General features: G+C 44.8%; 1 protein-coding gene across 6 annotated transcripts in view; it reads left to right on the forward strand.

The window, feature by feature from the left end:
* The first annotated feature begins 5,198 nt into the window (after positions 1-5,198).
* Positions 5,199-26,404, forward strand: part of DAB1 (DAB adaptor protein 1) — a 482,616-nt gene continuing 461,410 nt past the window's right edge. For all 6 annotated transcript variants that reach the window (XM_075424401.1, XM_075424406.1, XM_075424407.1 and 3 more), the window contains exon 1: positions 5,199-5,288. The gene's annotated coding sequence lies outside the window, so the exon portion shown is untranslated. The remainder of the gene's footprint in view (positions 5,289-26,404) is intronic.

A 26,404-nucleotide genomic window follows, 5' to 3' on the forward strand; every position in this document is an offset into this window, starting at 1 on the left:
GTCTGTTTTCCCGCACTCGCCGTGCTGTTGTGAACATTCGGTTTGCCATGGAAGGTGACGTGTGGCCATTAACAGAATCTCAGTCCAACGTGTCACCGAGCACACCGCCTCTTGACTCGAATTTGCTTTGTGGGTTTTTGCTGCCTGGTACGAGGAAGAGCTCTGGCGGCAGACGTGCCAGCCTGCTATGGAGGGATCAGAGAGACGGGGAGTCCTCTGCACTCGGTCGTTTCACCTCCTGGTTTCTTGCTGCCTGGAGATCTGTGTAGCCCCTACGAGCAGGTGGAGGGACACAAGTGTGTTTTAAACTCAGGCAGGAGGCAGTGGCTTGCAGGCTGTATACAAATGTTAAATAAACTATATGATTTACATACATACATGGGAGGTGAAAGACAGAACAAAATGGCTATATTGTCTACCACAGGCTGCAAGGGAGACTCAGTGTGTGATTAAATAATGAATAAAATATCATCGCAAATGATAATGTTATATTGTAAATAATTCCATTTGTTTACCCTACTCTGGCATTGAAGTTCATCTCCCTTGGAGACTTCTTTGACTTCTGATGCTCTTCTGCTTTGCATATGCTTGATTTCCTCCCCCCCCCCCCTGCTTTCCACAGAACCTTTATAAAGTTTCAGGAACCAACAGAACTAAGTGAATAATTCACAGCAAATACTATCTTGGCAGAATTTAGCATCTTGATTTCTGTAAAATAGCCATACATGTTATCTATGTTTTGCGCTAATTTATTGTTAAACTAGTTTTAAGTATGAACTCCTCTCAAGCCACCATCCTTCTATTTTTATGAGTAGAATATAAAGTGTAGCCTGGAAATAGCTGATTTTTAAAATTAGTGTATTTGTGGCTGGAGAGATATGTATTGTTTTTGTTTTCTGCTTGGGTGACTGCAGTATTCCTACTGGTATAAATATGTCCAAACATAGTATTAGGCAATGTGAATCTCAATTTTAAAGTTTATTTTTCTTGATTCATATTTAAGCTAATAAAGTCTGATCTCTCCAATGTTTTTGAAAGGGAACACAAGGCTGTCAAAAGATATTTTCTGTGTTTTCCTCTAGAGAAATAATATGGAGGAATACATTTTAAGGAAGAAATAGTGCAATTATTATTAATGGTTTTTACTTGAATTTTACTTTTGGAAGTAGCATTTTTTGGAGGTGACTGCTGCATAAAAATACTAAATTACTCTTTAAGTGGATGAAGAGGGTGGTCATGTATATTGTGGAGGTAAATCCAGACTAATGTTTACACTTGAATATTAATCTTGGAGTTTAGTGTAGGCGTATGTAGTGGATGTTACAGTGATGCAATGCATCTTATTGGGCAGTATCTCAGAGATCCCTTTTAACTCACTGTATTGGTCTGGAAATAATAAAGAAAACTGATCATTTGTCTCTGATAGAAGTGGTAGCCCTGTTGTACCGACAATCCCAGAATGCTCCTCCCCACCCCCTTCTTCCACCCTGAGGAGCAAGACAGAAAGACCTCGGGAGGGGCTGCTTGGGGGTGGAGGGAACCTGGGGCATTGGGAACAGCAGGGATGTAAGGCACTATGATCTACTCAGTGTCACCCAAGCAAAGACTGCCGATGACAGAGTCTCCTGCTTTTGATCACTGAATATGGGATACTTCTTATAACAGAGGTCAAAAGGAAACCTCCAGAAAGAAAGATCTTCTCTGTAGTCCAGCAAAGGATCCAAATCATCCTGTGTGTATCTGAAAGATGTCAAGTCATGCCACCTGATCTGCTTCTAGATGGTGCTACGAGTCAAACACCAGCTAACTCACTTCAGCTGTCTCTTTGGTAAAATTGGGGTAGTGACACCTGTATCAAGCTCCATCCACAGATGGGAAGTGGAAAGTAAAAGCATTGCAACACAAAAAGTCAAAACATTTTTCTATGCATATGAGACCTGTGGTATTCCTGGGCATGTTTTTGGTTAAGTGTCTCAGTCTCAACTAAAACAGAGATCAGAGGGGCTTTGTGTTTGTTTTTTTAGGTGCCAGCAGAAGATGCACGTCCTGCCTAAGAAAGCCAGGAGTTTCCTAAAGTCGTAAAAAAGAAGGAAAAAAAACCCCAAGCTGTGATGAAGGATGGTGACAAGGCAAGTCAAACTTCTCCTTTTAGCAGAGGCAAAAGTTTGCTAGACGTTTGCACTGATCCTTTCCTGGAATTTGTGTGTCTGGAAGTTTTGAAGGTTCGGGGAAAACTGCAGCACATCAGCGAAGGTGGGTTTGGTTTGCTCATAGGAATTTTGGGTGGAGTAGGCACTGTAACATGAGGCATTCTCAGACGTGCCTGACTGCAGGAGGAAGCAGTGCACTTACTCCGCACCTCAGATGTGAGGCCTGTTGAATTCCCGGCTCGGGAGGCCTTTGCATCGCATCGCAGGCGGTATTTTGTTTCCAAGCCCGTAAAGATGAAACTTGTGTAAAAAACTGCTAATTTGCTCTGTTCTGAGTACACAAGCTGAAGCCTCTGCATGCGGGGAGACCTCAATATCAATGTCAAGATGTGAAGGTAGAAATAGTTTTTTCTTAATGTTTCATTTCTGTATGGGACTTTTTGAGTAACAATTAAATGAACCTCAGGGATGAGCTGCATAATGGTGAAAGAAAACAAAGTCCACGCTGCATGCCGCCTGCTTCCCTGTTGTCTTAGAGCAACGTTTGCTGTAGCTGCTGGGTAGTGTGGCAGGGAAATCTTCTCCTCATTTCCATTTCAAACTCTGCCTGCTCTGAGATGAGTATAATCAGTCCCTCACTGCAGTTGTGCACTGCAGCATCGTTGCTCCTGCTCCCTCTCTCGGGGCTTGCTCCTTTGCTCGCCCAGATGTCTGTGGCACTCTGCTTCCCAGCTGACTCAGAGGCACTGGAGCTCAGACAGCTCTGCGTGAGCACTCCAGTGCTCTCTTATTCAGAGGCACTTATGTGGCTTTTTTGCTCAGACATCTGCGTTTAAGGAATGGAAATTAATGTCACTTGCATATAGATCTCTTTCAGTGATCTTTTGCAAGCATTTCCCGATTCTGCATCTCTTTGTTTGGATGGGATTGCAGATAAGCATTTGTACATTCGATGCTCTTGGTACAGATATGCATTGTTACGCTCTCTCTATGCAAAGCTTCTTCTTCCCAAAGCTCAGGGAGTTAATCATACCAACAGCAAGCTTTCGAACCCAACTAATCATCCTGTGTGTCTTTAGCAAGTGCTTTTAGCAAAAGCAGGCAGGAATCTCTACTGGAGTTGGAAGCTAAACCCCGATCTCTCAGATCCCACTTTCATAGAGTCAGAGAACCGTAGAGTGCTTTGGGTTGGAAGGGACCTTTAGAGACCATCTAGCCCAACCCCCCCTGCAGTGAGCAGGGGCATCCTCAGCTAGACCAGGTTGCTCAGAGCCCCATCCAACCTGGCCTGGAGCTTTGTACCTGAATCACAAGCTCACAGCTGTGGCTTAACCTAGTCCCTATGGGAACCTGATGGATTTCGTGCCAGACTTCTCCCTCCAACACCAAGGAGAAAGACAAAAGCAAGAAAACTGTTGGGGCCTCAAAGTCAGAGACACCATCATTTAACACTGGAAGGATGCAGGCCTGGAGATTTGAGAGAGTTTTGCTGAGAATTGGATTCCTCACATAGACGTGGCGGGATTGGAGAAGGTTGGGCAGACAGACCGTAAGCTGAGTTGCATTTTGTAGGCATGGTTCCTCTTTCCATCCTCACCCAAAACCCAGAAAAGAAATAGAATGGAGGAAACTCCATGTAGGAAGGGCAATCAGGGTACGTCTCAATCACACAATCAATAGGGTGTTTGACAGCTTTATTCATCTTTTCTCACCCACAAGTTAAGGATAACACAACGTCTGAGGCAGCCATTGCGAATGGCTGGAGGTTTGAATCAAAGGAGCCCATTAAGCAGGAAGGGCTATTACTCTTGTAATAAATATGTGACTCAGGAGAGCTGGTAAGAGATTGGGGCCAGGAAAAATGGTTCAGGCAAATGTGTTGGGTCACACTGACAACAGGTTAACACCTTGTCACATGGCACATGTCAGCAGCCACCGAATTCAGCGACTATTAACACCTCCAGCAAGGCTCCCTCTCCCGTGAGGTACAGTAACCAGAGATGCTTTAACGACCTTACGTCGGAAGGAATACGTAAAGCAGCTTAAGTCTCATTCTCTAGCTATTACAAGCTTGAGCTCCCAGATTTAGACAAGAACTTTAATCGCCGTCTCACTGGTGTGGTTTGCAAGCTCACACGTGAATTTCCTCCTTGCCAGGGATTAATTTTGCTGTTTGGTGACATCCTGTTGAAAGGGTGGACAAGAAGAGCAAGCAAGGTATCAGCGCACAGAGGGTGATTCTCCGTCCTGAACACTGCCCAGCAGGCAGTCACCTATCGACAGAGCTGGCTTAGGTCAGAGCTTCCAAGATAAATACCTAACATCAAACTGTGAACAAAACGGGGAGTTTGATCCACTGTGGCTACAAGCTGTCACTCAAAAGTATTTCTGCCTTCAAAGTCCGATTTCAAGCAGCAAGAGCAGACATCTACCCTTCCTCCTGGCACAGCGGAGCCAGCAGCCAGGGAGGAAACCTCTTGCGGGGAAGCCAGGTGGAACTGGCCGAGAAGAAGTCGGGGTGGGAAGGAAGCGCGATGCCACGTCCCACTGGGCCCACAACGCCTCTCAGCGTCTCCACTTGACCCGAGGGACCCACCACCGCTGGCCGGAGCCCCGCAAACCCTCGCAGCTGCTGTCCGCTGCGTGACCGCCGCTGCAGAGGGACGATGCTGCCCAGGCCGGGCCCCGGCGCCCCATTCCCCAAAGCCAGCTGCTGGCTGCAGCCCCCCCTTGCCACCAAGCCGGGCGCGGTGGCCACCCGCGGGCTGGAATGACTGCCTTCAGCTCGCCCTCCAGCCCCGCCGGCCCCCGGGTGGGCAGCAAGAGGCACCGGCGCCGAGAGCAGCCGTGAGCACGGTACCACGGGGGCCGGGCAGGGCGGGGGGGGGGCCGGCCGGGCACCGCCTCCTGCCCCGGGGCCGGGCGGGGCGGGGGGCTCGCAGGCGCGGGTGCGCCGCGCCCCGCTATTAGGCGGAATGCGGTAGCGCGGTGGCTGCAGGGGACCGGCGCTGCCGCCGCCGCGGGTCTGCGCGCCGGGAGCTGCGCGCCCAGCAGCGGGAGCGCAGCGCGGGGGCCGCGCACCCCTCCGCCGCCGCAGGAGGATGAGCGGGGCGCTGCGCGGAGCGGCGCCGGCTGCAGGTAGGAGCCGGGGGAGAGTCGCCGGTGGCCTCCCCCCGCCGCCCCGCATCCGCGCGCTGCCGCCGGGCGCGGGTGGGGGGTCCCGGCTCCCCGCGTAGCTGGGTGCGGAGGGAGAGGCGCGTAGCGGCGGCCGACTTGGGCGCAAAGTTTGGGGTGGGGGGGGGGTGCCGGGGCCGGCTGCCGGCTGGGAGAGAGCTGCGCGGCCGGGACGGGCGAGCGGAGGGGGTGCGGAGCGCGGCTGTGGCCGCGGAACCCGCCGGGCTGGCGGCGTGCGGGGCTCCCGAGCCGGGCAGAGCCAACTTGGAGCCGCAGCTGGGAGCATCTCGGCGGCGGGAGGGAGCGTGAGACACCCGCCCCGGCTGCGCTCCGGTGTCTGGCTGCCTGTGGCTCTTCGGCAGGGTCTGCTTCGCATCCAGCTCTGCCTGCGCAGCCTGGAAGGGGCAACTTGAACCAGCCCTGCTCGGCCGGGTTGAGGTCTGCCACCCGGGTAAAGACTGGGTTTGCCCTTCAGCCCTTTCAGCCTTTCTCTGGACGCCTTCGAAGAATGCAGGTGGTTAATCGGGGAGGTTATCGTGCAGGGCTGGATGGGGTTGGACTGGCGGTGTGGTACAGCATCCACCCAGCCTTGGAGCAGCTGCTTCCAGTGTGGGCAAATTCCGTGTGTGCTTGATTGCGAATGAAAAGCAAAGTGTGGTGACAAATATGTTGTTACTTCCAGCAGAAGAATATGATTTTCTTTGCCAATGAAATAAACGCCAGCTTTAAAGGAAAATGGGGGGGGGGGGGGGGGGGGGGGAGAGGGGCTGTTTTTTCTGGTCAGTCACAAAATGTTTTTCTCCCTGTTAAATGTGGTCTTTCTAGTGCTGGTGGTTGCTTTAAATGTTTGGTTTGGAGAAATGAATTTCATTTCGGTGCCTTAGGAGACTCATGAGAAGAGGTGCACTGCTATGTCTTGTGAGGATAGTCGTTTTAACTGATCTCGTTAAATAATGCTATTATTAAATGAGGGCAAATTGAAGCAAATGTATTTTTCATTGCCCACAAGTTGTGTTTCTGAGCTGAATTTCTTTTAATGACTAGAGAGGCTTTTGCACTGCAGTATTACAATACAGCCATATTAAAAAGGTCCTTGGAGCAAATAACCCTCTAATGCTGCAGCTACGTTTTCAGTAGACTTCAGTAGTTCAATGGGAAATAATTATGTTGGATTTAAGGAATCTGGGCTGAATTCATTGTGCTTTTTTTAACTGTGATGTTAAACTGCTTGTAGGTATTCATGTGAGTGGTAAATCTAACTCCAAAATCTAAAAAAGAAAAGCCCCAAACCCAAAGCTTTAATCTGAATTAAATAATTTTTCTCTCTTTTTTGCAACAGGTTCTTCTGGTCTTCCCCCCCCCCCCCCCCCCTTCCTTCTTCCTTTAATGGACAGTGAGGTCTCCTGCTTGAATATATTTCCTTACTAAGTAGAGTGCAGTTTCTGTCCTGGTGATGTGCAGTGGTACATGATACCATCATTCTTCTCTGTGTGTGGTTTATCTGTGATGCTGCAAGGAAAACTAGAGTTAAAAGGGAAAAAGATTCCTGAGGTTGGTGGTGTTGGCAAATTGGGTGATGAAGATTTATTCTGAGGAACCCCAACATGTTTGAGATGGTGGTTTCTGTGGGATGTAATGCTGAAATCACAGCATGGGTCAGCACATATCCTTCAGCGATCTCGCACCAAATCCTCTGGTGCATACTTGGAAGGTGTGAAAAGCGGACATGGAACTAAGCTGCTTACCTTCTAATGTCAATATTTGGTGCTAAAAATTTAATTTTGAGTGCAAGACAAGCAGGTTGCATACTTCTCTCCAACTGCAGCTCTTCATTACTGGTTTTTGTTTGCTCCAGTAAACAAACACATATCTCTTAAAATTAAATTAAATGTATAAACTGCTTGAACCAGGGAGGGCAGAGAGAACCACTCTTTTAAATAATGAATGAAGATTTAGGGTATCGTGCCACCGACTGTCTGAAGCACAGCTTTGGCCGAAGCACTCACGCAGTGCTCTGAGCAAACCCTCTGTGTCCAGCACCCTTCTCCAGGGTTGGAGGGTGGGAGTGCTTGGGGTGACTTGCGGGGTGACACCTGCTTGACTGACAGACACTTATGCAGAGCGGCACCTGGTGATCTCCGATTTTGCTTCTGTAATGATTTCCTCCAGCAAGCTGACAGAGAATTAAAATGTTTATGGTCAGGTTTTGGAAGGGTTCATGGGGATGCAGAGGGAGGGAAATCCTTCCGGTTTTAGATCTCTCTAATCCCGAGCTTCTGTTGCTGTAGTCATGCTAATTTTTTATCGATTGTTGTGGCAGTGACTACTGTGTTTCCGAGCACAGTAATGCTAACGTTCCCAGATACAGTAATCTCAAAAAAAAAAAAAAAAAAAAAACAAAGTGGGAAGGAAGGCTGAAAGAGACGTCTGACTTCAGTCTTTTTTCAGGTTGTTGATGAAACCGAGGCCGTTGATGAGCAGTTGTACGCTTTTGAAATTAAATTTGAGTGAAAGGGCTAAGCTTTCAATCCTGTGTTTACTGTAGAAATGCCAGGTAATCTTGAGCACTACTTACAATAGGGATGCACACTTCAGTGTTCTCCAGCTCAAGCCCATTTCTCCATTGGAGCGAAACTATGGGAACGGATGAGTGTAGAGTTGAGGATGGGTAATGTTTTCTATGTTGATGTCAGCTGTGGTGTATGAAAGGAGCCGAGCTGGGGTCAAGACTGCTACCCAGAACAGCAGCACGTGAGCAGCAGAAAATTGAGTCAGGCACTTCTGATGATCAGCTTTCTCCTTACCAACTTCGTGTCTGTGCTGCAGATCACGAACGTAGTCTATGTTTCTTTAACCGTCTGCTTTCGACATGAAATTCCTTTGCAGACCCATCTGTGCTCCTCAGATGAGCCTCAGCCATGCTTGTGCCTGATAATCACCCTCTGGTACCAACCTTTAATTTCACCACTCGGTTCCGTCCCTTAGTACGAGGAGTATATGAGTGTATTCTCTGTGTTCCCTGTTCATCTGACTGCGGGCCGCTTAGAATTGCGCTCGCAGGTTTTTTTAAGGATGTCCTCCTGCTATGGGGGCTCTAAGGAGTGAAGTAGCTGACGTGTTTGTGGTTTTACGCTTTACCAGGGATGCAGAATCAGGCTGGAAACGAAAACAAACCATTCTCAACTGTTGCTAAGAGTTCTTGGAAGAGGGAACGAAAAGTATTCTTTTGAGTAACCTGGATAGCAGATGGAAATGACCCATTACACAGTATCTATAAAACAGTATTTTGGATAAAATAGCCCTATTACAGGAAATGCAGAGGGTGAAAAACCTAAGCAGTCTTGACAATCGTTTTGGGATTGTTCTACAAGAAAATCAAAGGCTTGTCAGTTTTTGCTTTTACGCACATAAATCACCTTTGCTCCTCCTGTTTCGTAAAATGCATTGGGTCAGGACTTTTCAGTTTGCCTCTGTAGTATTATGAGTACCTACAGCAGAGTACGCATAACAAAGAACAGGAGATTCATATTTCACAGCATGTTCATTTTTTCATCAGTATGCCAAGTTAAAAAAGCTCCAACTTTCCTTTAAAGTAGCGTGAAGATTGTGCAAGCCAGTTAAAAAGCAGGGAGAACACGTTCTGATATTCCTCTTTTATTTCTACAGATTGATGCGTTCAACAGCCAACTTCTTTGATTCTTGCAAAATTTAAACATGAGTGACTTAGTGGAAAAATGCTGTATAAATATTGACTCCTGTTTTAATGTGGCTGAGTTCTATTGAAGTCAAAGCAACTCCATCTGGTTCCTTAAGCTGAGGATATGGCCCAGCAAAGGACTATTCTAACTGGCAGGAGGCTGGGTTTGGTATCCTCACCCTTCCTTGCAGCGCAATATTTTAGCGAAAAGAAAAAATCTTACTGACATCAGTGGGATTTCTCATTTGAGAAGTTAAATACTCCTCAGTGAGAGATGAGGGTATTACTCTGGCTCACAGAGCATTTTCTCTGACTAATGTATACAAAACGTATGGCGGGATTGCCCAACCCTGATAATTCACGCACCTCTGGAGTGGAATACAGCAGCCATTCTGGGCTGGAAACATTGTGCAGGAGGGGTTTAGGGAAGAGAAATGAAGAAAAACTAATCCAATTGAAACTGCAAGGGGGATTTAGGAAGCAGAATGCAATTATCCGAGTTGGATATTGGCCAGGACATGTTAGTTAACATTTCTACTCTTGCAACAATTGTCATGGGATCTTTAATGACGATGAATGGTCAGGGCTCTATTTTACATCTCATTTGAAAGCTCGAGCTTTCACTTCATCACGAGGATGAAGCGAGTGCTTTGCCTTCCTTCAGGCTGTGCTGCTTTGGTCAATGTGCTTTCCTCTCCAGGCCCACCTGCCTTGCAGCTCCCCATGTCCAGGGATTTTCTTCACCTGGAGCTCCTTAGATGGAAGGAAATCCAGACACTCGGCATTACCTGGTATTTTCTTTCTACTTAACTTCCTTTCTGTGGTGGGGTAGGCAAGGGTGCTCTTATACCATCACTTCTCCCTTCCCTGGATCTTTGTCATGTTGGCAGGGATCTCTTTGCACGTGTGTTAGTGGCAGGTCCTTCTAAACGGAATCAACCCTAGTTATCATGGCGGAGTATTATATGACATGGTGGACTGTTGGAACTCTGGGTGGTCTTTGTAGTACCTCCTGTCACTGCAATTGGTTGTTTCAGAGACTAATAAGGTATTTTTTGCAAGAACACACATCAAAGCCCAGTTCCAATTTAAATACCTCAAGTCTTCCTGTGGAGAAGACCCCCTTCAGTTGGAGTTGGCTGTGGCATGTTTCCCTCTCGTCCCTTGAGCTCTGGCGTGCTGGTTCTTCCCCCTGTTGTTTGAGGACCAGCAGATGGAAACATCAGTCATCAACAGTGAGCAGACGATAAATCTTACAGAACAGTAACTGGTGTTTCAGGAGAAAGGAGTTGATATGTAAAATATTTTTTTCTCTGTAATAATGATTTTCTGTTTAGCTATCTGAACTTGAATCTTCTCAAAAACAAAACAAAAAAAATTAAAAAGCACCTCTTTTCTGTAAAAAAATCATTGTCTGGTCACCGATGTATTTTAATGGCAGTGCATTTTGGTGTTCAGCCTAGAGAAGGAGTAGGACGTCAGTATGCTTCTCAGGAGGAGGAGAGGCCTCATGTTATATTAAAAGTTTAGGGGTGATGCGTTTGTTGTGATTCAGTCAAAGTGTGGTTTTGGGAACTTGGAGGATTGCTCTGTATCCACTGGGCTATCTTTCCGTTCGTTTATCAAAGTGCTTGCAGTCTGTCTTGGAGGTCGTGAAGCAGTGACAGATGATGAGAGATAAAAATGGATATGCATCCGGACTGGAGTATATAATTTTATTAGTGAAATGTGAAGAGCAATGTAATGGTAGATACCTTTTTTTCTTCTTTTTTTCTTTCCTATTGGAAGATCTGTCCCGAGATTCTGTTTTCTTGCAGGCTTAAACAGAAGGAGGTTATGTTTCTAAGCTACCTATGTCACTAATGCTCATGTGCAGCACAGGTAATGGAAAGATAACTCTTGAAGGGTTAGTACTCTCATAGCAAAGATTTTTGCTATATATATAGAAATTTTCCCCTAAACTCTCAGGATAACATCAATGTCAATAATTTAAAATGCTGTTTCAAAATCACTCCAGATATACATAATGTATGAAGTGATACATTTTGCACCCAGGGATCTCCTTTCTACATTTTTAAGTGTTTGTGGACAGTTTAGATTGTTTTGTAGTCTATGGAAGGATGGGTAAAGCCGATACCTACATCCACGCGCCTTGAATTTGTGGTTAAAAGTAAAGAGCTGATCGCTCCAGCCTGTGTTAGGGAGGCTTATGGTGCAGTTCCTACGGAATTTGGGGGGGTTTCACAGGGGCGGTTGTTGAGTGCTGGGCAGAGTCTCCTCGTTCTGTTACGGTATGTCAGAGTTGCCTTAACGTACAGGTGGGTCTTAATTATGCCGATGTCCTCTTAGGATGTACATCAGAATCCCAGCTCTGGGATTTTTATGATGTTCTGAGGATGTGGAATGTATTGTTAAGGAACAAAATGAATCTTCATTGTCATCCAGAAGCCTTGGAGGAAGCCACTTATCCTTATCTTTGTAAAATAACAATGTATTTGGTTTAAGGCTTCCTAGATGACTGTGTAAGGCTAGATTTTGTACGTCATAAATAAAGTGAATGGGCTTAGGGATTTCACATGTAAATAAAGTGCCCATTCCATCTGCCTCTGTGTGGCTTGACCCACAAAATCACAACAAACGCTTCCACTGCTTGAAAGAATTTGATGAATACATTATGTTGGCCAGGTGTAAAGCTGTGATCTGTGACATTTCATGCCTCATGTGGGCATTACGCTGTCATGCGGCACAGTGGGCTGCGTTAATAGAGTCTTTGGGGATAAAGAGAGAGAGAGAATATGGACAGAAGCTGTTAGGCAAAATAAATTCTAGAGTAGCTCATCAAGTGTGAGAAGAATTGTGAGTGATGTAGTTTCAAACATCATTTCAGTAATTGTGCTGTTTGGATTGTGACCTACTTTAATAACATTCTATCATTTTTAATATTTCTTTATTCATTACATTTTATACACACTCAGGTGGTTTACTGCAAGCTGCGTGGAAATTACAATGAAGGTCAAGTGCTCTTTGTGAAGATAACTTATTACTGAAAATATTAACTTGTTGTCATTATTGTTTTCCAACGTGAAATTTTATTTGTCTAGTGGATGAAGAGATGATGTCGGGCTTGTGTTAAAGCGTGTGATTACTGTCAATAGCCCAAAGTCCCTCTAGTCTGAGATGTACATGATCACTGAACAAGTCTCACTTCAGATTGATTTATTTTTCGCTGCGCAGTTAAGCTGGTACAGGGCCCTTATTGGAAACAACTTTCAGATTAGGACTGGCTTATATAGATTAACGTTTAAATGCTTGCAGTTAGCTGAAGCTAAAATGAAAATTGCAACTTTACTATTGGAATAACCATGCCTACACATGGTTTTGCAGCCTTTCAAATGAGCTTAAATTCATGCTTTGAATTATATTAGTTCAGTATTTTTTGTGTGGAAAAGGCTTTGTGGCTTGGTCCACAGGAGGACTGTGTAGAGTTGGAGTCAAGCCTTGGTTAGGGTTGAGAGTGTGCCCTTTATTGCTAATGCTGGTGTCACTTTGGCTAAATCACAAATTCTGTATTATAGCAGTTATCTGTGCAAATGACCTTCCAACAGTTGCCCTGTGGTTAGTGGACTGTAAATTGCAGGTGAGAATTTGGAAGAACGTGTCCTGGGATCAGGACATCAGGATCATCAGTTTTTCAAATCATAATCCCACTTTGGTGCAGCATACGTATTATGTGGCTTATGTTTTATGAAAAGGCATACCACTGGAAAAAGAGGAAAGCTTTTCAGCATCCGCGCTGTCTTTACAAAGCGTGACAGGCATGTTGGATACTAATGCATCACTTCTTACACATTATTGAAATAGAGTAGTTTTATGTAAAGGTCAGCTGTGCTTAGTGTCTGAAATGTTCCAGTTTTTATTATGCATATTTGGGGTTCCTCTTAGGAATCAAGCAGAGAAAGAAAACAGCCGGGTTGCAGTGAATATTCACCATTTTAGCTGTTGCAGCAGGTCAGGTGTCAAAATGTTACTGTCTTATCGCATGACCAAAATTCTAGCCTGCTGGTTTGATGTGGTGGACCTAAAGGTTTCCCTGGTCCAGAGCCACAGAGGCTCAACTTAGAAGTCATTGGTGTCTAATTTTCTTTCTGAGCTGTGTAATTTGAATTCTGCATAGTCATGTCTTGTAAGCATAATATGGAAGAAAACTGGAGTAATTAGGTAAGTATCCTGCTTTTATAGGTTTTGGACTCCTGTGCTAGCTTTGGGTTGGACAAGTAACTTAGCAAGACAAGAACTGTTTTGCAGAAATAGAAGTGAGAGATTTTTAGCTGAATGTCTATTTTCTGAGCGTGATTGAGCTACCCTAGACAAAGATTTCATGTTCCCCAGCATAAAAACAAGGCAGATGGAACGGGAGAAGGTTAGCCCGGAAAAGAGGGTGCTTGTGATAGAGACCTGTTAAAATCGTATGGAGAACTGAATAAGGAATTGTCTTTTCCAATAAATTAAGTGAAGGTTGTCATATGAAATGAGCAAGCAGCAGATACAGGACAAGTAAGATGTCTCACACAAGGTGGTCTAACGCAGGAAGGCTCTCTGCCATGGAGTGTCCCAGCTGCTAAAAGCTTACACAGACCAAACAATCTTCTGGACAAGTGTGTGGTAGAACTGAGGACTATGGCGTGGGGTGATACTGCTTCTGGTGTAGAAATGCCAGTTCACAAATGCCTGGAGGCTGGAAATGTGTTCTGGTGGTTTATCGCCGTGTGTGTCTGCTCATGGTGACTGCCAGAGGGTCAAGGTCACTGAATACAGAGCCAGCTGGACCGTTGCTCCGAGCCAGCAGGGCTTTCTTACATGTAGGTGAAGAACTTAGCCGAAAGCCAGGGCAGGGCAGTACACCATCTCCTCTCCCCTGCTGTCATCTGGGTTTCTCTTGAGTTAAATGTGCTTGAGCTGGACTAGAGTATGGGAGACAGTAAAACTTGTCCTGAAGAGACAGGCATCAGTGTTGGAAGAAATGCGTTAAGTTCTAGCAAGGCACTCGGTGTTGCAAAGGTGTAGAAAACTGAAGTAGTTGCTTGTGCAGGTGATTTATTTTGCTGTACTTTTAACCAATGACTTTGGTTTAAGCCTGTTATTTCACTGATTTGGTGATGCATGCTCCACCCTTGCTGTTTGATAGTGTAATGATCTAGCTGTTGGGGTTGCTCATTCTTAGTAAATACTTGTGTTGTGTATATCTGTATCCATCTGTATCTGGCTATGCAGCTGTAAGAAGCTTGTAAAGTGACCTGCAGGACTTTAAATGTGTATATACATATATATATATATTTAAATAGTGTCATGGTCTGAAGTGTTGAAATGAGAACCTGGGAAATGAACGAGCTCTTTGACAGGCGAGCAGGGGCAGATGAGGCTGGCAGCGGAGGCTCGCTGCTGTCAGCACCAGGGCCGGGTGAATCGCCCCGGAGACAGGCCAGTCCTGCTGTTCCAGCCTAGCTCTCCGCAGGCCGTGGCTGTGCTGGTTGTGATAGCGGCTGCTGCTCTGCCTTCAGCACTGGACGCTGGAATAAGATGGTTCATGTGCAGCTTTGTCAGCCAACCATTCCAGCTCCTGACTTAGTTTTCAAAGCATCACCTTTTCAGTTTATAAATCATGCAAACTTAAACATAATCTGTGCTTTGTTGTTGTTGTTGTTTAGAAACCCTTATATTGCATTTAAGTCATGTTTAAAGCTTTGTTCTGCACTCATGGGATGGAAACTTCAATTTTCATTTTTATTGGAAGTGGAGAATCTTGGGTAATTGCTTGACTTCAGGAATTAGGGCTTAAGGAGAATGCTAAATATCATGAGACTTGTGATAAAATCGTAAGAGCGGGCAGCGCTGTATAAGCCACTGAACAGCTGTCAGATTGTAATTGGGTTTGATCATTATCAGCTTGAGCCAGGTTTGCGCAGGTTACCAAGACATGAAAAGGCGCGTGTACCATTACCAATTCCTCGAGCTACTCGGTCTTCTGACAGAACAGTTCTTTGATGATGGTGATATGGAGTGATTGGGCATTTTTTTTTCTTTCCTTCACATTTTTTCTCTTCCCTTTACAGTTTAATTTGCCCAAGCTCAGGTTATCTAATGCCTGGACCAGGCATTCTTCCCACGTGGAGAAGTGATCTAGGCTGAGTATCGCCATTGGTCCTGGAGGTTATGGTTTGCCTGGTTCCTTCTGATTCTGGAGACCAAGGAAGTACTTTAATTCTAGATGCTGTCTCACTTTCTGAAACAGGTTGTTTTTCTGTGGAAATGCTTGTCTGTTCTTGTAACTTTCTATCTACAAATTTTGAAGAAATAAAATATTAATCTGGTAGCAAGAATGTCACCTTGTGGAGGCTGCTAGGGTACAATGACATTTGGGAAGACCGGGAGTAAAGTTTATTAATAATTTCACTCATTACAGACTGTTGCCTTCAGATTATCACTGGAAGTGCAAATACATGGTGGAGTTTACACGTGGCAACATTTAAAAATCAAGGTTCAGATACTGTAATTGTGCAATGGAGTTGCTTGAAATTATTTAATAGAAGAGCCATACAAAAAGGTTCCTCTTACTCTGATTTTATTAATAATGTGTTTTGCAATTGGCTGGAGACATTTGGCTGACAACTTTTCTTTCAGTATGTTGTGGAACAAATCAGTAACCGAACAAGATTTCATCACTGGAATTATGCTGTACATCAGGGCTGCTAAGAATGTCACAGTGACAAGGAGATCATGTAGCCCTTATTTCAAAAGTAGAAATTAGGGAATGGAATAGCATTTTTTACCTGTCAGCAGACGTCAACAGATAGTAACAGAGATTGGAGCAATTGTGCTTTTGAAGGAGAGTGGCGTGTCCATCGGAGCTAGTTAATTCATTCTTTTGATCAATCCTGATGTATTTTTCTCCCTTTATTGAAGAAGCAGTACGAACACATGCTCACTGAAAGGCACTTCAGTCTTCCAGAGAATTTCACAAGAGCAGTTTATGAAACAGCCAGCCCTTCTTGTCAGTGAGATTTCTCTTCCTGCTTCTACCTATTAGTTGCCAACATCGTATTTTACCTTGCAAATGTTGGATGCTGGCTCTCTAGTTCTGTTCACCTTTGCTTCCCCTGCAGCCCCCGCATCTGATTGGGCTCTCGGCTCCGCAGTTGCCTGGCTAACTTGCTTTCTGCCTCATTTACTCCCCAATGGCCGCTGAACGACGTTCCCTGAATTCAGGGCCGGCGCAACTTTGTGACTGGCTGCTCAGGATGCTGCAGCAGCAGTGCGTTTAGTGACTTCTCTTTAAAAATGCATAGCCATATATCTTTTGAATTGTAAAGCGAAATTTCATTAGCTTCACCGGAAGGAAGAAAAGAACGCCGGGGAAAAAATACACCACTGAGGCTACTGTAAGAAATTGTAGCTAAATGATTCAGCATAGTGGAGCTAGTGCTGAGTATGGGTAAGCATTGGTACACTTGCTGTGGGCCTGACTGAAGCTGAAGCAGAAATTCATGGTTACCTGATAAATCCTGAACTTTCATTACAAATACCAAACCAAGCCCCATGTTGAGTGAGTCACTTGTGTTCTTTGGTGATGTGCACTTGAAGAAGTGTGTGCCAAGGTTTTGCAGAGGTTTACATTTTTTTCTTTTTTTTTTAACTGATCTGAGCCCTGCTTTAGAGTAAACCTAGGGCAACTTGAGACCACTGGCAGTCCCGCTGACTGTCTTAAGAGTTTTCAGCTCTTTTCAGTGTGGTGCTTGCAGTGGCCCTGGACACAAATTAGGGGTGTGAGCTGTGAGTGCTGCTCCCTGTCAGCTGTTTTTCACTGTGCAATATTGTGTTATTCAGTCCTTAGTGGCTCAGAACTGAGAGTCTCGGACTGATTCCTTGCTCACCAGTACACCTGCATCTTCGTGGGCCCCCATTAGCCTGGTGATCACTGATATTAAGCCTGTGGAAGGATGAACAATTGTGTGATCGTGGGGTTTCCGTGTGTGTGGTTTTTTCTTTTCTTCCTCGTGTTTTTAAGGTTCTGCTCAGTCAGAGCTGTCTTTTGCAATGGAGACTTGTATGGGCAGATGGCGGTGGGGTTTTTTCCATGTGCTTATTTGTAATGTCTTTTTTCCATCATATTTAAGACCCTTTTTAAAACCCTGGGTGGATGTGTCCTGATTCTCTTGAAGTTCAGGGAGAGCACTGTGATTGCCTGCCTTGTGTACTGCCTTAACAAGGAACCCACTTGATGCATGTATCTCACCTGTTGTTTTTATCAGTCTTCTCACCTAACTAAAAGTTCTACATCTGCTTCCAGAATCCCAGTTTCTTAAATGTTGGAAAGTAGTTGGCATTTTTGCCTTAAAGGTCCTGTAAATACCATGCAAACAGCAAAGAAACAAAATGCTACGTAAACTCAAATAATTTTGCCTTAATTCCTTAGCTAATTGGGCCAACTAATACAGTAAAATGGGGGCTGAGATACAGCATTCATGTGCTTTGCTGTGTTCTGCAGACTTCTGATGTAGAATTTTAATGTTGGTTGTCTTATAGGTGGCATGTTACTTGAGAGCTCACCGTTGAAGCCAGATAGCTGCCTCTGCGTGTTTTGGAGGAAGGCAGAGACAACAGAACTGGGCAGTGATCTCGGTTTTTGATGGTTTCTTTTGAAGGAGGCTGAATTTGAGACAAACTTGGCACTGCTCCATAGCAGAGGAACTTGCAGTGATGCTGCAGTTTTGTTGGTGCCACTGCCGACACAAAGGCTAAAACAAATCAAAATGAACTGAGAGGAGCAGATGGGGCAAGTGAGAAGTTGGGAAATCATTCAAAGTGTTAGACACCGAACGATTTCAATTTTCCCGAGACAAGCGAGTGCTGTGGCACAACATGGCTCTTTTTGACACTCAACACACGTGAGACAGTTTTGGAACAAAAGCTGCATCAGGTGTTCTGTTTCCAAATTTTCCTGCCAGAGGGAGAGTGTTTGCATTTGGCAAGGATGTCTGAAAGGGAGGTGGGTGGTGAAAATAAGCTTATCATAAATCCTTTCAGGTGTTTTGTTGACCACGCCGAGCATAGTGTGTCTGTACAAGACATGGGTGAAGCTCCTCCTGAGACAAAAAGTGGAATATTACGGATATCACAAGGCAGTGGGAGTACAAGAATTCAAACATAGCTCCTTTCTTCTGAAAGCGTTGTCTTGATTTTTATGTCCTACTTAAAGGATACAATTTTCCTGTAGGATGGGAGTGCGCAAAGGAGTAAATTGTCCACATTGATAAATATGAGCGTTGGAAATTTGGTCGTCTTCACTTGTGCAAAACCCAGGCAGTAACCCTGGGAGATGGGACAAAGTGGCTCTGTCTCCCAGGCTTTTCAGTCCTTAGTGATGGTTTTGCCTTGTGCTAGCCGTGGGTTTTGTTGGGTGCCACCTTCCTAGAAGCTCAGGTAAGCGTTTCCCCTGCTTACGCTCTTTAAAAAAGATGCAGTACTGAAAAGCCTAGAGAGTGGGGAGACTTGTAATTTTGAGGGGGTAAATGCTAAGGTCCGAACTTCCATGCTCTGACAGCATCACCTGAGCTATACTTCATCATGAATCCACAGAAGTTCCTCAGAATATGCGACCTCTGTTCTCCTGTAACATTGCTCTTCTGTTTAAGATTCCCCTTTAAGGGATTTGGCTTCTTTTAGAAGTAGGGAAATGAGATACAAAGAATTCTGTTCCCATCCGGTAATTGCAGCCTAAACACGATTTTGCAGTATTTATTGTTTATAACTGCATAAGTAGGCTGTAGATAATTCATGCTTTAAATGCTGTGGGGCACAGAGAAGTTGGGAGTAGGAAAAATGTGTATGATAAGGCATAGTTCCAGCAGAAAGAAAAGGAACTTAAAAAGCCGTTGGATTCTTTCCATCCACCCTACAAAGAAGAAAATTGGTTTGCAGGAAATATAGGTCATGGCACTGTTCTGGCATCTTGATGTTGCTGTTTTGTAAGTACAGTATATTGCTGGCAGCACAATTTGGGACTCCCATTAGAGCTGTTCTTTGCTGTCAGACTTAAAGGCCATTTAATATCCCTTATCTGATCTAATGCACTCCTTCTCACATAGACAAAGAAAATTTAGAAGGCAGTGGATTTTTTTTTTTTTTTTTTGTGAGTTAAGTTATTGAAAGCCACTTTGAAGACTATTCCTGCTGTTGCACCCAAAAGCCAGTTACTTCACTAAGGACCCAAGGATCAGGGATGCACCATGAATGGGGCAGCGAAACGAAATTCTTCTTCTCTCTCCATCGCAAAACACAGAAGAAAATGAAGCCTTGTGTTGCTGTGCCACAGCATTTTACAGGTATAAGCTTATTACTGGAGAAAAGCCTTGGCTTTTTGAACACGACATTCATCTTTGATTAGGAGGTTAAGCTAATTTCTTTGTGTTAGGAAAGGTATTAAAGGCAGATGTGTTCTGTGAGTTGGGTTGTCTGTGTTCTTCTCCTTTTGTGTCCAGCACCAGGACAGAGTCTGTGGTGTTTGCAGAACAGGAGAACAAGGCTGGCGATAACTCTGTGGGGAAGGGAGGCAAAACTGCTCCCGTCTTGGAAATCATGGCACTGAAATGTCGATGAAGTACGTGATTTTTCTGCGTAGTTGTGTACGACTGGCTGCTGTGAACAATGGAGAGGTCAAGATGAAAACAGAAGGGTGGACAGGATATCTGGGGGAGGAACTGTAACTACGCTGTGGTTTTTGCTTGTTTGCTTTTGAGGTGCAGTGCAGTGGCATAAACACGAGGACGTGGTTCTTCTCTGCAGCCTGCTGCGGCAGTGCTCGCTCTCTGCTGTTCTTTTCCTGTTTCACCGGAAGGCAGGTAGAATAATGATGTTCTGATGCAATGTGATGCGGGGCAGCTTTGAAGAAGGCTGGAGACAGATAGATAGATAGATATATGTGAATACATATTTCAAGTTGATTTGAGGTGTTCTTTGTATTCTCCAGCTTTCATAAACTTGGGTCCACCTTACGGTGGTAGGGATGCAGGCAGCCTTCTCATGTCTATCCTACAGCACTTCTGTAGCTTTAGAAATTACATGCTGTGTATAAGTACACCTGACATGCTGAAACTGCTTCATATTCTCATGTGTTTTCTTTTTAAATATTTTACTGCAAATGAGACCGGATGTTAACAAATCCACGGAGTCAGCTGAAATCAGGGTCAGCCTTGCCTCTCCCTCTCCCTCGCCCTGTCCTGTGATCCCCTGGGGCTGATGCAATTTGTTGCAGGTACAGGGCTCTCCAGCTCGTTGTACCAAGCAGAGCTGCAGTGAATTGAAACCCGTTTGTTTCAGCTGAAGTTCTAGCAAGTCGTTGCTGCTCAATCTGAATATTTTCAGGCGTGACAAAGATACAAGAATGCAGCTACAGGTTTTTATTGCTGCCCCAATGTATTTCCAGTGTGGTGTTATTACTTTGGAGTTCATTAGGAGCGAACAAAAATAGGGGAAGGCATACTGCTTGTAATGCAGCGCTGCACAGCACGGCTCGCTCTCTGCTGCCTGATGAAATGGCTGGGCCTTGGAATAAGCAGCGTCGCAACAGTTTGCTCTGCAGCTTGCCTGAAGACTTCCCAAACCCCTAACCGCTTTCATTCAGTATCTGCTGGTACACTTGGATAAGGAACAGGCTTATTTTTTTTGAACAGGCAGTCAGGAAAATTTCCTGTGGTGACAAGCAGGTTTTTCTTTTGGGTTGATCTAAGTATCAAACCAGTCTTATTGTGTCTTAGTTTCTTGGTTTATTAGTTTCTTCTTGTCATTTAAAGCAGGATTTGGTGGACTGATTCCCTGCATCCTAAACAGGGGGTGTGTGTGGGTGTGGGTGTGCGCACATGTGAGGGTTTTTGGGTTTTTTAATCAAAAAACTACTTGGTGGATCTACCCTTGCTGTGGCCTGCTTCAGTGGGAATGTGGGGTACACTGGAGTGCTTGAACGTGTCACTGAGACACTGACGCTTTTGGCCGGTTGCCGTTGAGTCATCTGACTTGGATGTCATCTAGAAGACCAAGGTTAGAAGCTTGAATTCCTGAGAATCATAGGCGAGGAGTAAAGAAAATAGTTTGATGGGAAAGGCACTGCATAGGATGCATAATGAAGATGTGTTGAAGACATCTCTCAGTGATTGCTTTCAAGCAATGATCATTAAAATTCCGTGTTCTGATGGATATCCCTTCTTTGAAGGTGTTTCAGTATTATGAGGCTTGTAAATATATTCTTCAGATTTTAAAAAATCCAAACGTAATACCTTTAAAGATGTGTTTGTTTTTATTATTTTTTATATAAACATGTAAAAATCAGCAAGCAGAACACCCTAGCAGTTGTGTGTATCTGATTGAAATGCATAGATTCTTATACATAAATTATTATTGCATGCAGTTGCACGAACAAATGGAAAAACTGGGTTTAGGACCCCTTGAAAAGAATCTATTTCTGTTAGATGTGCATATCATTTAGATATATGCTTGTCTACGCAGTGTGTAATTTTTCACTGGCTCTTCCAGAGGTAATTTTTGGAAGGCGAAATGCGCTGTGTGAATATGGTATTTCAAATTGTAGAATGCTTCCATGAGAAAATATAGGATTAGTCGGCAAATAATCTCTTCAAAGGCCTTATTACAATTCTGAACTCTCAGATGGCTTGGCTAGTCTTCGCTATTGCTTTAGAGGGACAGAGAATGTTAAAACCATTTACATGTATTGTCACAAAATAATTTTATGTGGTTGATCCTGCCTGACATGATGCTTTGCAACATGATGGAAAATTCATAAATGTTTTCTTCAATGTGATGCTCAAGCAGCACTTAAAAGTGCTCATTTCTTTAAGATTTATTTTCTCTTTATATCCAAATCATAGATTGTGGTCAAGTGTTCATTTTTGTGGTATTTACAAGAAATTGGTTGAGCCAGCTTGTTCGTAACACCCCTCCCTCTCCCTCCGCCCCCTGCCCAGATACATCCTTGCAGCATCAGGGAACAAAGAGTTGCAATTCTGAGTCATGCTCAGATTTGATTTAAGAATACATTTTCCCGTAGTAAATTTTTGAGAGGCTGGGTTGTTCGTGGTCGAAGAATCTAAGGTTGTATCCATTAGATTAAAGACAAGACTGATGGTTAGTAAGTTTTTCAGCTGTTTAATATTTTAATTGGGGATCAAGTTCTTGGTCTTGTATTTGCAAGCTGTGTGTGTGTGTGTCTGTCTGTCCCTGCCCCTCTGCTCAACCCACAGGTACCTAGTGATTGTCTTTCCTCTCACTTCTCGTTCCCTTAGTGGCAAAGCATTCCACTTTCCTCTTTGCATGGACTGGGAGTTTGTCAAAGATAGTCTGCTTTGGGTATTGAACTCTTGGAAGAAGCTCAGATTAATGGGAAAATCTGTCTAACCAGTTCATCAAGCTGTATTGTCTGTTTGGGCTAGATCACAGAAGATTGAGTTGTCCTTTAGAGCATTAGCTATGGAGTCTTCAGTCTGCCTGTGGGAAAGCATGCTGCTGGATCCCCAGGCTTTAGCTTTAACTGCAGGCATACTGGATGGAACGAGACCTGTTCAGGGGTTGTGCTGAAATCTGACGGCTGCTGGTGGAGCAATTGTGGTGTGGTAGATTTCTGCTCTGTCTATTCACCCAAGTCTAGCTGAAGCATAGAGCGACAATGTGCTGGTATGTGTGTCATGTCAAAACTGAAATGGGATCTCATGGTTTCCGGACTGGAGATAGCCACTCAACATCTCACAGTACTGGTGATGCTTCAGGATTCACGTGGAATTGCTGGACTTGGATCAAGAGTTTACTGCAGTGAGTGGCTTGACTTTCATAATCGGTCAAGTCTGACCATTCTGGATAATAGCATTTAAGGTTGGACTGGTGGAGAAGTATATGGAAAATAAAATGCTGTCCGAGACTGGCCATAACTCCCAATATGTGAGGTGAGCCCTTGCTTTTCTGTTAGAGAATTCCTCTGTGGTTGTCTCTCTTCCCTCCAAAATGGAATTGGGGTTTTACTGGAGCCTTTAGGAAGGATATTCTCAGCTAGCCTGTTCTACCCTTTGGTTGGCTATTTTGATCTACCATTGCTGACAAGGCTTTTTAAAGTCTTACAGATCATGTTGGGTTATATGACAGAAGAAGTGTGGAAGAGAACATGTGTTGGGTGTTGATGGCGTCATCCTGAATCCAAGCCTGACAAATTATGCATTTGGAATTGAGCTCATCGGGAGCCCGAAGCACCCATTTGTCCACTGGCACTTAGAAGAAATCTCCCTGGTTTTGTTCCTGGTTTTGCTGCCTCGGTTAAGGTGACTTGCTCTCGTGCAGTGTGTTCTCCTCGACAAAGCAGATTTCGGGGACTTTGGGGAGGGGGGGGGAGACCAGCTGGCTGTCGGAGCTGTGTAGGATTCAGACTCTTTCTGCTGTTGCTTTAGTAGCTTTACTTGCTCGGATAACACGTTTGTTTTAGTCTGTCGTTTTGTGTCTTGGCCTTTGTGTTCTCCTTGCAGGAGTCGTGCAGCTCGGGGAGCCCTGCGTGCACACCGGCGCCGGTGATGTAGCTGTGCAGCTAATGCTCCCTTCGGGGGGGGAGTTGTAGGAAAGGTTGTGCTGCGAGAGCTCTGAGGAACAAAGCGTGTCACACGTCGTCGGGCTGGACAAGTGTGGAGACGGCACGTTGACGCTGTTACACAGCCCCTGTCTGGGTGCCTGTGACCAGGTGACGAGACTGATTTTTCACAGAACTTCAGCTGCTTTTCACAAGTTCACGAGAATTTATCGGCCTACGCACCTAGAGAGCGCGGTTCTTTTCGAACCTCAGTTTGTGTTAAGTGCAACTGATGGTTTAAAAGGTGTCTTCACAATAGCTAAACTGGTTCAGAAATTCAAAGGCATCCAGACCATTTGGTGACCATAGTGAGCATAGCAGGAAATTTTTACTAAATTTGGGATTGTATTTGTTGAGATGCACCAGAAAACGAGTTCATAATCTGGGTTATTCTGCAATGGAAATAATGTGGCTAGCAAAACAGCCTTAATGAAAATTTATTCAAGTCCCATGTTTTCAGGTATTAGTCAGAAATGTCTTGTTCTGTCAAGTAATAAGGCTGCTTGGTTCTGTTTAGGTAGTCTCTTTGGACAAAACCAATGTGTTTGAGGGCGAGATGGGCCCTGCAGTGAGTGTGAGGGGAGCAGCGCTGGTGGCCTCAGCCAAGGAGCCTGGTCGGTTCCTGGCACAGCTTTCGGCCCGTGCACAGGCTACAGGAACCGTTTTTCTGGATCTTGTCCCATTTTTCTGGTGTGAATCTGTAACCTGGATTAAAAATCTGGTAACAAGTGAAAAAAGTAAATATAAAAGAAGTGGAGAGGATCCTGTGTGAAGCAGAGAAAGGTTCCCTTTCTGTGCTGGAGTCTGACTGATGTGGTAGTAGTGCTGTCACAACCCGATGTAGGGATCCTCAAGGTAAACGGCACGGCTGGATGGGCTGGGCAGTGACATCAAACCTTGGGTAGATGGTGTCTATGAAACCTGCTTCTTCTGTTTGTTTTCGCATGATGTTTCTTCAGCCTTTTTCAGTCACCAGTTTTCACTCATGATATTCACACAGACCAGTTTTGGCCAGCAGACCCCTGTTCACCCTTCTCAATTCACTAGGCATAACCTTGAGCCAGTCTTTGTGAGATCAGGCATTTTCATCTGATCTTTTGTTTCTTTCTCGTCTCCATCTTTGCCGATGACGCTTGCTGAGGCTGGCGGGAGCCTGTTGTAAACCTGCGTCGCCTCTCGTTGCGGCTGAGACCAGCACCGCTGCATCGCCTCGTTCCGTGGTGCAGTTCCTGGCCGTCCTCGGGCTGCTGTCGTGGGGAGCTTGTTATTGGGGTTTGTGACCTGGGGATGCTGCTGGGATGCCGTGCTGCTGGGTATGCAGCGAGCAGCTCTTGCAAGGAAAGGCTTCTTTTGGCCAGGGCTTGTGACCACACCTTTTTGGCTACTGAGACTGCCGACTTGTGTTTTCTGTGCTGCAAGCTTGTCTGAATTCCTGCTGTAAACAAGCACTGAGCTACGCTGCGTCTCGCTCCCCGCGCTGAGGCTGGTGTGGGGTGTGGTGACCTTTTCGGGAAGCCCTGGACTCCGCCGAGATGCCTCCCTGCCACCAAAGATCAGTTGCGTGTGTCAGTTGTAGATAGTTCATGGCTAATATTTTTGGTAAGGTTGTATTTTATTACTTTTCAAATTTACCGCTGGTCAGACTTTCTTTTCCGAGATGAGGAATAACTGCTGTGGCTGCATTGATTGTGGTGTATTTCTAACTTGCAGAAAGACGCCTGCAGCTCAGGGTAGGCACGCTTTAAAATGTGTGTTTATGAATTTAAAATTACAAACACTTTTTTGTTTGGTTCCCCCCCCCCCCCAAGCCCTGTAACGAGTTGATCCTTCCACTCACCCACAAATAAGACAGTTCCAGTGAGAGAGGCTGTTTTATGGGATTCATTTTGGAAGCTATTCAGGGAAATTACTGTAGGCTTTTTGAGCAAATTAGGGAGAGCGTGGAAGGACCGCAAAAAGGCTTTTTCCCTTAAGATTTGTAAGATCCTATGAAAGGAAGAAAAAAAACCCACCATGGTAATTAAAGAATTTTTTATAATGAAATAAAATTATGCAAGCTCTGATTTTGAACTTGGGTAAGTTCATAGCTGTTTCTGCTATCAAAAGTTTTATTTTAAATTGGGCCTTTTTGAAGGGAAAGGAAATTACTTAATCAAATGTGTGTGTATATATGGGGGTGTGTGTGTATCCCCTTTGCAAGATGTTAAAGAGCTTGGATTTAGGATGTTGTTAAAAAATTATATATATGCATAACTCGTAGGTGTGAAATGATTGAGGCAACTAATCTGTTGGGTTGTGGGAACCTCAGGAGCTCAGCTCGTGATGAGTATAATTAGCCGAGTTCACCTGAAGTGTTTATCCTGGGGAAAAAACAGTGAATCAAATCTCTGGCTCTTTCACAGGGACTTTTCAGTTACTTGAGTTGCAGAGGGGCATGTCTTGATGCTTGAAATTAGGTTATTATTTCGTGGGTATGCTGCCAAGACAGCTGTGATTCGGGGCATGAGGAACTGGGGAAACTGCTCATGGACCTCTCCTGTTGAGCAAAATTGCAGCTTTGACTGTTAATAACATAGGTTCTGAAGGGAAAAAGTCAGATTGTTGGAACAACTTAATCTGTTTCTTGTAAATGTGTGACGCATGGACAGTGTGATGTTGAAATGCATCGAGGGGAGGAGGAGAAGAGCACTTGCAGCTGTGGAGGATCCCAGC

This window comes from Opisthocomus hoazin, chromosome 6 (genome assembly GCF_030867145.1).
Source record: "Opisthocomus hoazin isolate bOpiHoa1 chromosome 6, bOpiHoa1.hap1, whole genome shotgun sequence".
Classification (NCBI taxonomy): Eukaryota; Metazoa; Chordata; class Aves; order Opisthocomiformes; family Opisthocomidae; genus Opisthocomus; species Opisthocomus hoazin.